The following is a 9,799-nucleotide window of genomic DNA, read 5'->3' as shown; positions in this document are numbered from 1 at the left end:
AACCATTTGTTTTTGGTAAAACGCGCACTGCTCTCGAACTGTATTTGAGTATTTTGTAAGAATGCTGTTGCACTAGATTTCAAGGTGAGCCCATAAATAAAAATCCTTTCTTTATTTAAATGCATGAAGCTTGATGCTGGTTATTCAAATTATCCAAAATTGTTTGTTAAGAACGCATAGGTTCCTCTCCAAAAACCAACACATTATAGGCAGTTGTGAAGAGAACACTATATTTAGCAGTTTCGTCACCTTGTCTATAACACTGCAAATTGCAAATGGCTTATTTCCTATCTTGTCTTGCAATAAATCCTCTCTTCTTGCTAATGCTTGCAGTAGCTCCAAGAGCTCTCATCTTGCATATTCATCTCGTAAGACACTCTTTCAAATCTCATTTGGAAGTAAAAGTGTACCACCTCAATATTAATAATTGTAATATTTACATAGTTTTACTTGTCAAATATTTACATCTTGGAATACTAAGTTGAATTTGTCAAAATATTCATGCCACAGTTTTCCTAGAGCAATAAGACCTCCTTCGTTAATTCCAGCATTTTCCTGACAGCTTCTAGGCTAGCTCGTCTGCAAGTCCCTCTTTCTCTCCCACTACTCCTAAATAATGGATTTAAATTTGCTAATTTTCAGTCAGCTAGATCCATTCTCAATTATAGCTAATTGGGAAAAATCATACTCAGTTTATCCATCATCTTTGCAGCTAACTATTTTTGAAACCTAGGGTGTTGCCTATAGACCAAGACATTTATTGCCTTTTTTTTCTCTGCTAATATTAATTACTTTAGTACCTATTCTTGGTTGTGGTCTATTTCTGGAAAATTATTTCCTCCTTATACTGGTGGAGAGGTGGAGAAAGTGCTTGGAGTGCAGAAACACCAGTGGTGGGAGGAGAGAAAACAAAGAACAAAGGATTACTGAATTCACATGAGAGCTGAAAGGTGGTGAAGAGCAAGAGACTAACAAATTAGTATGAAGCAAAGAGATGAGAATACAGAAGATTGGATAAAGCAGTGAAGAGCTGGAGAACAGACAAACAAGAATTATTCAAAGGCAGAGAGGTGCAAATCTAATGATCCAGACAATGTATAGGAGCCAATAGTTCGAAGAACCATCCATTAAATTAGGCTATAAGGACTCTCCCATTTAAAGCATTTTTCTGTCAAACGGTTGAGAATATTTAAAGTTACCTCTCATCAGTGACAAGTGGAGACAGGGTCACTGTTTAAAGTATTCGGAGCTAGGTGACCTTTGATTCCCTTCATTAATCAAGCTAATGGGGTAAGCAGGAGTGTGGTGTTGAAGCCATATTCAAATCAACCATGATCTTATTGAAAGGTGAAGCTTGCATGACCTACTTCTGTTCCTAATTCATATCTTTTTGCGGAAGAAGCAACACCAATTTACCAGGAACGAACAGAATGAAACAAGGTGGACAGAATGGTTTTGGGATGCTCAGTTCTAGCTCCATATTCAAACTTGACCACACTGCACCTCAGCAGCTAAATTCCAATTTGGGAAAAAGTGCCAGGTCAAAGGTCCAAAGAGCCTGAGTTACCAGCAGAGTTGTTTAGACATCATTGGAATACTATCTTGACAGAAATCATAGACCAGTCCAAAATTTGGATTGCAGCGGATATGCTGGTGATGAGTAAGCATCAAGTAATCAAAGAAAGGGAACCTCAGCAACTGCAATGACTCAGGGGCATAACATTCAATATCTGGCAGGTGTTCAGCACTGTACTTGTCAACAGATTGAAAGCAGAATTATGTTGTACCCTTTGAAGGAAAGGCAGGCTTCCAGGGTGGCAGATCTTGCTGTGAGCAGAATTTTATGCTTGGCACTTGTTGTAAATGTCAAGAATTGCAGTAAGGCTTTCAATAACAGCTGTTGGTAGTCACCCAGCATAACATCAACAATTTAACAGTATGCTGGATATTAATATTTTCAAAACTTCATGATGTGATTCAAGCTGTTGCATCAAGAGCAACACGGACACCAATATCACCTTCATTGTGTGCTCTACTCCTTTCCCAATGCTTTTTTCTCTTGGTGATGGAAATCGTTATAAAAGCCAAAGTAAATGCAGGTTTTTGAACTCCATGGCAACATGATCAGTTGACAGATCTGGAATTTGCAGATTACATTGTCTTTTGCTGGCAGTGAAATTGCATAATATGACCACAAGTCTTGTGATGGTGCCACAATTAGTCTGAGCATCAGCTGTTATGTGACTAAATGGCATCAGGCCCCATCATGATCAGGCAACAACATGAGGATGTTGATCACTTTCCCTATCTAAGAAACAAACGTTTCAGGGTTTGTGATGCAGAGATTATTCATAAAATCAGCATTTGTCTGAGTGACCCCACGCAGTGCAAGATCCCAGCACTATTAATGGATCCTTAAAACTGCAGTATCAAATGTAATCCATGCCAGTGAGGCATAAGAGAAGACAAAGGAACTGTAAACATTAAATGTCTTCTGGTGATGCCTACATAAAGTCCTGGAAGACCACATCATTAATTGAAATGCCACACAGGACAGTTCAGAGGTATCTTCAGGACCTTAGAGACAACTGAGACTGACAGAACACATATGCAACATTTTACCTCCCAGACAAACACTCAACCGCAGTAACAATAGAATAGACACCACCAGACGGAAAAGGCGTTAGTCAAAGAAAATCTGAAATTACATTTTGAGGAGGATCTTTAAGAGCAGGACTCTATCTGTGCTAGATATTTTCTCCGATTCAACCCAACATAGTGGCAAGAATGAAGGAATGAAATGGATGAAATCACTAATTAGGAGGAGATAGCATACCATCCAGAAAACTGGCAGGTGACAGGTTTCTGCTGATTTAGTAAGTTTGATAATATCAGCAGATCCACATGAGACAGCTTACTGTACACTAGTTTATTGGTCATTATGAGGAAGATTTATATTTTAATTATACCCACTAAAATTGAGTTCAGATGCAAATCTGTGTGTATTCTGTTCTAATGGTTTAGTAGGTGAATTGATTACATGGCAGGATTGAATTATCCAAACTAGAAAGGTCCTGGGTATTTTCTGTGGTCTCAGCTGAATTAATGGATTTTAGAAGCAATAGGGGTACAAAACTGCAATTTTATTCAATACCTCTGAGGGATGGAAAATAAGCCATGGGTTTCACTTATACAAAATGTAAACAAACAGCAGCAATATGCCATTCAGTCCCTCCAACCTGTTCTGCTATTTAATATCATGATGGCTGATTTGACTAATTTCAAATTCACATTCCTGCCTGCTCTTAATGATTTTTTTACCCTTTTGCTTACCAAAATCAATCCACCTCTGACTTAGAAATATTCAAGGTCTCTTCTTCCACCACCTTTCAGAAAAAGACTTACAAAGAAATATAATGTCGGAGCAAATTACTGCAGATGCTGGAATCTGTACTGAACAAAAAATGCTGGATATCACAGCAGGTCAGGCAACATCTATGGAGAGAGAGCAAGCCAACGTTTCGAGTCTCAATGACTCTTCTTCAGAGTCAAGTATGACACTCCTGAGAAAAAAAAAATCACCTCATCTGTTTTTAGTGGGCAACGGTTTATATTTAAACAGTGACTCATGGCCATATATTCTTCCATTAGAGAAAATATCTTCTCCACATTTACCCTGCCAAGACCTTTTTGAAGTCACCTCTTTTTGAAGTCCAGCATATACAAATCTGTCCAACCTTTTTGCAAATTTGGCAACCATAGCTTCTGTCCCTTTATCTAAATAATTTACATAAGTCATAAATGTTTGAGGTCCCAGCATTGATCCATGTGGCACATTATTTGTTAAATCCTGACAAATAAAAATACCTAATTTATGCCTCTTTTATTTCCTGAGAGTCATCCAATGTTGTATCTTTGCTACCCCCTATATCATGAGCTTTTATTTTCCATAATAATCTTTGTGGAACTTTATCCAATGAATCCAGACAGGTGAAAAATGACCCATGCTTTTAAAAAAAGACAGTTATTGTTTTTGGCACCATTTCATCAGTTTCCTAGTTCAGAAACCATATTGCTTCACACACTCATGTTCTTAATGCAATACTCACTCAGTACTGCATCAGTGAATCATCAAAATGGGGTCCACTGATTCCCTCCCCCTCCTCCCTTCCTCTTGAGAGTCTACAGAGACCTAATTGCTAGTGTGATACAGGATCGGTGCACACCGGGTCAATCTGGCTGACTGCCCAGGTCCTGCGGTCAACAGGAAGCTAGTATCGTGAAACAACAGGTGTTTCCTGTGTTCAAGTTCTCCCCTTGTTCCCAACATGTTGTGTCACTGCCTTTTGCTTTCTCTCTGTTTTCTGGTTTCCCTTGGATCCTGTTAAGGATGGACAGACAATGTGAAGCAGGCACACCTATCTCCCCGATTTTGTTCTGTTTTGTTTGCATGCAACATTTAATATTATTAGACAGGCATCAGTTCACTAAGTCCAACTGAAAATGGTTCATTTTAATCAAAAAAATATTTGCAAACCATCCCCTTAAATTATCTGGCTGAGTCTTGTTTTGACCCAGAAATGAGTGCCTATAGAGATGAGGAGCAATTTCTTCTCTCAGACAGTTGTGGCGTCTGTGAAATTCTTTATCACAGAAGGAAGAGGTTGGGACATTAAGTATATTCAAAGCTGATAAATGTTTAATCAGTAATGAAATGAAGGATTATGGGAATAAGGCAGGAAAGTGGAGTTGAGGATTATCAAATCAGCTGTGATCTTATTGAATGGCAGGGCAGATTTGATGGGCCATGAAGTCCACTCCTGTTTCTATGTCATATAGTCTTACAGTTCAGCTAAGTTAAATTTTCAAGTATGTTATCAGATGAACACACATGTTTGGGCTCAGCGTGACTGTTCTCATAACTCAGTAGGTTGTCAATGTTAATTTCTCATATGGGACTGCCATTTGCCATGTATTACAAAGTTATCTGTGTCTATCAAGCTGATGTCTTTAAGAAGAGGGAAGACTCAGGAAATTATGTAATGAGATTAGCTATGAGTGGTAAAGTAATGGAACAGCCAGACTGGTTTGACTGTAACTCACACAGTTTGAAAATTTGAATGGATTAACCATAGTGACAAGAACTGAGTTAAAAGTCACATAACACCAGGTTATAGTCCAACAGGTTTATTTGGAAGTACTTCCAAATAAATCTGTTGGACTATAACCTGCTGTTGTGTGATTTTTAACTTTGTCCGCCCCAGTCCAACACTGGCATGACAAGAACTGAAATAACATCACAAATTTGGTGGAATTTGAAGTGCTTGCTTTGCATTTTCACTGGGAATTGTGCCACTGAAGAGATCAGCCCAATTCAGCTGTGTATTGCTCAATCCTTGTTCTTTTAGCTACTTTAATTCTATACACTGTGATAATGTTATGCTTTACACTGAATATGGTTTTTTTTGAAGTCCAAGTTCCTGTTATGGAATGTCTACCAACAAAACCATTTTTTAAAAACTGTAAACTTGGAAGATTGCAGATGTATATTTTCTGTTTGTTCCTCACATCTCTGAGGTAATGTTCTATCTACAGACCTAAGAACATCTTATTAAAGTTCGAATGAACACAATTACAGTTGATAGATAGCTGGCCCTGAGACTGAAAATTGTTGTGTTAGGAAAAATATTAAAACCACTTCATCTTTTGGACTACAGCCATTTTATTTCTGTCATTTTTTTTAATATAAAAAGGTTTTTTTCATTCATGTTTTACCTACTAGGAAAATCAGACATCAAGTTATTAAAACTAATATACAATATTCTATCTGCAGCAGATGGATTGCAGCGGTTCAAGAAGGCAGCACACCAACACCTTCTCAAGGGCAATTGGGGATGAGCAATAAACTCTGGCCAGCCTAGCAATGCCCAAGTCTCATGAGTGAATTTAAAAAGAAACTCTCCTATTTAAAAACACAGTGGTATAAACATCTGAAAACATTTCAGTATTTTCTTAAATGCAGGGAGATATTGAATACGGGCCAGTGTGTATTGTTGCATGGAGAGCAAAAAATGGCTACATTAAACTTCAGTAATAAATGTCAATTAGATTCTAATTTCCACTAACAGTTGTTATATTTATTGTTATAATTTAGTACAAATTTATTTTTCTTTGTAATAATTGAGCCTAATGAGATAAATATAAACTGTGACCCAAATTTGATATAACCAAACTATTGCTGTGTAAGTGGAACAGACCTCGGTTATACAATGGCAATGAGCACTGACAATCCATGTCATGAAAATGCGTCCTGATAGATGTCATTCAGTGCTTGTGCAATCATATTCTGTGTGCTGTAAAGCATATGTGATGTTTTCATATCTAATTCATTCTTAGAGTTCATACGGTCACATACAGTGAATTGTACAGAAAGATGACGTACACATTTGCGTGCGAAGGAATATTACCTGGAGGGGAAGAAGCCCATCTGCAGCTTCATCTTTTGAAAGCTTGACTTGATACATGAAGAGCAGAAGTTAATTTAGAAAATTCATTTTAAAAGGCAATATGAATACTTAATTGAATGAAAATGTACAGCATTCTAAAGTAATGAATGTCATAGAGCAAGCATTTCAAGTGAGAAATCCATATTTTATGCAGAGTCTCTGCTTCTTTTACAAAATGTACAAAAAGTACACAATTAAGTGTAGCACATCAAATGGGTTATGATAGCACTGTGACTCTGCGATTGAGCCACTAATCTACTTTTGAAATCCAAATTGTGGTCTCTTGAAGATTTGACTTCAGTTTACAAAAGCTATAGATAAAAAAGCTGCTGTGAAACTAAGTAGGAATGAAATTGTCAGATTGTTACAAAGCCTGATTGGTTCACTCATTAGCTGCAAATAAATCTTCTATCGTTTAGCCAGTTTGGCTTAAGTGTGACTCCTGTGCAATAACAATGACTCTTCACTGTCTTCCCAAGTCAACTGGCAAACTTCTCAATTGTACCAAACCTCTATCAGCAATACTTGCCAGTGATATCCTCATGCCAAAATTAATTTTAAAACACGGGATAAAATTCCCATCAAGAGGTGAGAGCTGCATTCTGAAACAGCTTTTTATTTTTATAGTAAATTTCTCCTTCCATGTGATCAAATAACATTATTTGAACAGTGTATTAAAATTGTGGAAATGCAGAATCACTTTTTAAAATATAGTTCTGCACTACAACTAAGCTGTGAGGAGTGCAGCGCTGATCTTGCTGTTCAATGGATGTATCATTACCCATTTGGTCTTATCCTTCCAGCATATTAACAGTAATATCTTTACATTATAGCCTCTTGTTTCTTAAATTCAAGTATTAGGGATTTAACAATGTTCCTTTGTAGCAGATTTTAATCATTAACCACCCATTTTGAAAATAAAAACTTCCTGACCTCGGACCTAAATTTGCTCTTTGCAATCTTGAATCTGAATGTTCTTATTCTGCTATCTTGTCATGTTTGAAAGTACTGTGTTGAATTTACTTCAGATATATGATTATAATCTGGTGCATTGAGTTTTCTTTGATAAATGCTTGATTTTCTTTGATTTTTAATGCTTTGTTAAATTCCATTTATATTCCTAGCTGCCATTCACATTTTTCCTGCTTTTTTTTCAATAACCTTTTATCATGAAATTATTATGTTTAGTTCCTGTCACAATTCAACAAATGCATGCGCTATAGAAAGAAATAATTCCACAGAGGCTGGTGTCCTGTCACCAAGTCACCCTTTATTTACGTGTGGAAGGTCCTTGACACTGATCCAGCTCCTTCAGTGCCAGCTCTGAGTGTCAGGATGTCTGACACTCCTCCTGTTTTTATCTGCCAGCCAGGGTTCACTAATCAGATCAGATTAATAGCCTCAATCAAAGAACTCATATTCTATGAGGTCCACCTGGCTGACCTTGTTACAATCATTAGAGAGACAAAACAGCAAATCTGCTTTATCGTGTAAAAGGAATCACGCCGAAAGGTTAATGGTCATATTTTATACAATATATTTATGTAAGATCTCACCACTACTTTAAAATTAAGGCCGTAACCTGGGATCAGAAGAAATTATAATTCTCTTAATTTATCTGCCTCAGATTATTTAAAATGCAGCTGAAAGTCACAACTGGAAAACAGAATTATTCTAGAAATCTAATCAACTGAGTGGCCTTTACTGGCCCTCGACTTTGCTTTCATTATTTTATTAAAATGCCAGCCCTCAAACTGTCGAATAAGACTTCTCTATACAAAACAGTAAGGTCCAAGGGAGTGTTGCTGAATGAAGAGACCTTGGAGTGCAGGTTCATAGCTCCTTGAAAGTGGAGTCGCAGGTAGATAGGATAGTGAAGAAGGTTTTGGTATACTTTCCTTTATTGGTCAGAGTATTGAGTACAGGAGTTGGGAGGTCATGTTGTGGCTATACAGGACATTGATTAGATCATTGTTGGAATATTGCGTGCAATTCTGGTCTCCTTCCTATCGGAAAGATGTTGTGAAACTTAAAAGAGTTCAGAAAAGATTTATAAGGATATTGCAAGGGTTGAGCTATAGGGAGAAACTGAACAGGCTGGGCTGTTTTCCCTGGCGCGTCGGAGGCTGAGGGGTGACATTATAGATGTTTACAAAATTATGAGGGGCATGGACAGGATAAATAGCCAAAGTATTTTCCCTGGGGTGGGGAAGTCCAGAACTAGAGAGCATAGGTTTAAGGTGAGAGGGGAAAGATATAAAAGAGATCTAAAGGGCAACGTTTTCACGCAGAGGTTGGTACGTGTATGGAATAAGCTGCCGGAGGAAATGGTGGAGGCTAGAACAATTGCAATATTTATGGATGGGTATATGAATAGGAAAGATTTGGAGGGATATGGGTTGGGTGCTTGCAGGTGGAAATAGATTGGGTTGGGATGTCTCGTCGGTGGGGAAGGGTTGAATCGAAGGGTCTGTTTCCCTGCTTTACATCTCTATGAATCTATGACTCTATATGCATGCTTAACAACAGAAATTACTGGAGAAACTCACCAGGTCTGGCAGCATCTATGGACGGAAAGCAGAGTTAAGGTTTTGAGTCCAGTGACCCTTCTTCAGAACTGGTAGTAGCTAGAAAAAAGGGGCATATATGCTGATGACAGGAGCAGAGATGTGTTGGAGAAGGAATGCATTGATAGATGGAGACAGAGCCCAGTAGGCTGAACAGGCAGCTGGGCAGAAAAGGGGTGGCTGAAAATAAGCCAGGAAAGGAGAAAAGTTGATATTGGAAACCATAAGTAGGGGTTGGCTGTGCTGAAAGTATGCCATGTCAGGAAATGATCTGATGTTGGGTTGGGTAAAGGACATGAAAGGAGTATTGAACTCAATATTGAACTCTGAAGACTGCAGGATCTCCAAGCAGAAAATGAGATTCTGTTCTTCCAGCTTGCGCTGAGCCTCACTGGAACACTGCAGCAATCTCGAGACAGAGATTTTGGAGAAAGAACACAATGTGTGCTGAAGTGGCAGGCAATTGGAAGCTCAGGGTAACTTTTGTGGACAGAATGTAGGTGTTCCACAAAGCCGTCACAGAATCGGTGTTTTGTTTCCCCATTGCAGTGGTGTTGATGCAGTGATCAGTAAATACAGCAGACTAAATTGAATGAAGTGAAGGTAAATTGCTGCTTCACCTGAAAGGTGTGTCTGCAGCCTTGGATAGTGAGGATGGAAGAGGTAAATGAGCAATGCTGCACCTTCTCTGAATGCAAAAGAAGTGCTGTGGGGGTGGAGATGTTT

Source organism: Chiloscyllium plagiosum, unplaced genomic scaffold, assembly GCF_037043375.1.
Source record: "Chiloscyllium plagiosum isolate Xiang-an unplaced genomic scaffold, Cpla_swu_hap1 HiC_scaffold_4, whole genome shotgun sequence".
Taxonomy (NCBI): Eukaryota; Metazoa; Chordata; class Chondrichthyes; order Orectolobiformes; family Hemiscylliidae; genus Chiloscyllium; species Chiloscyllium plagiosum.
Note: the sequence above shows the minus strand (reverse complement) of the source record.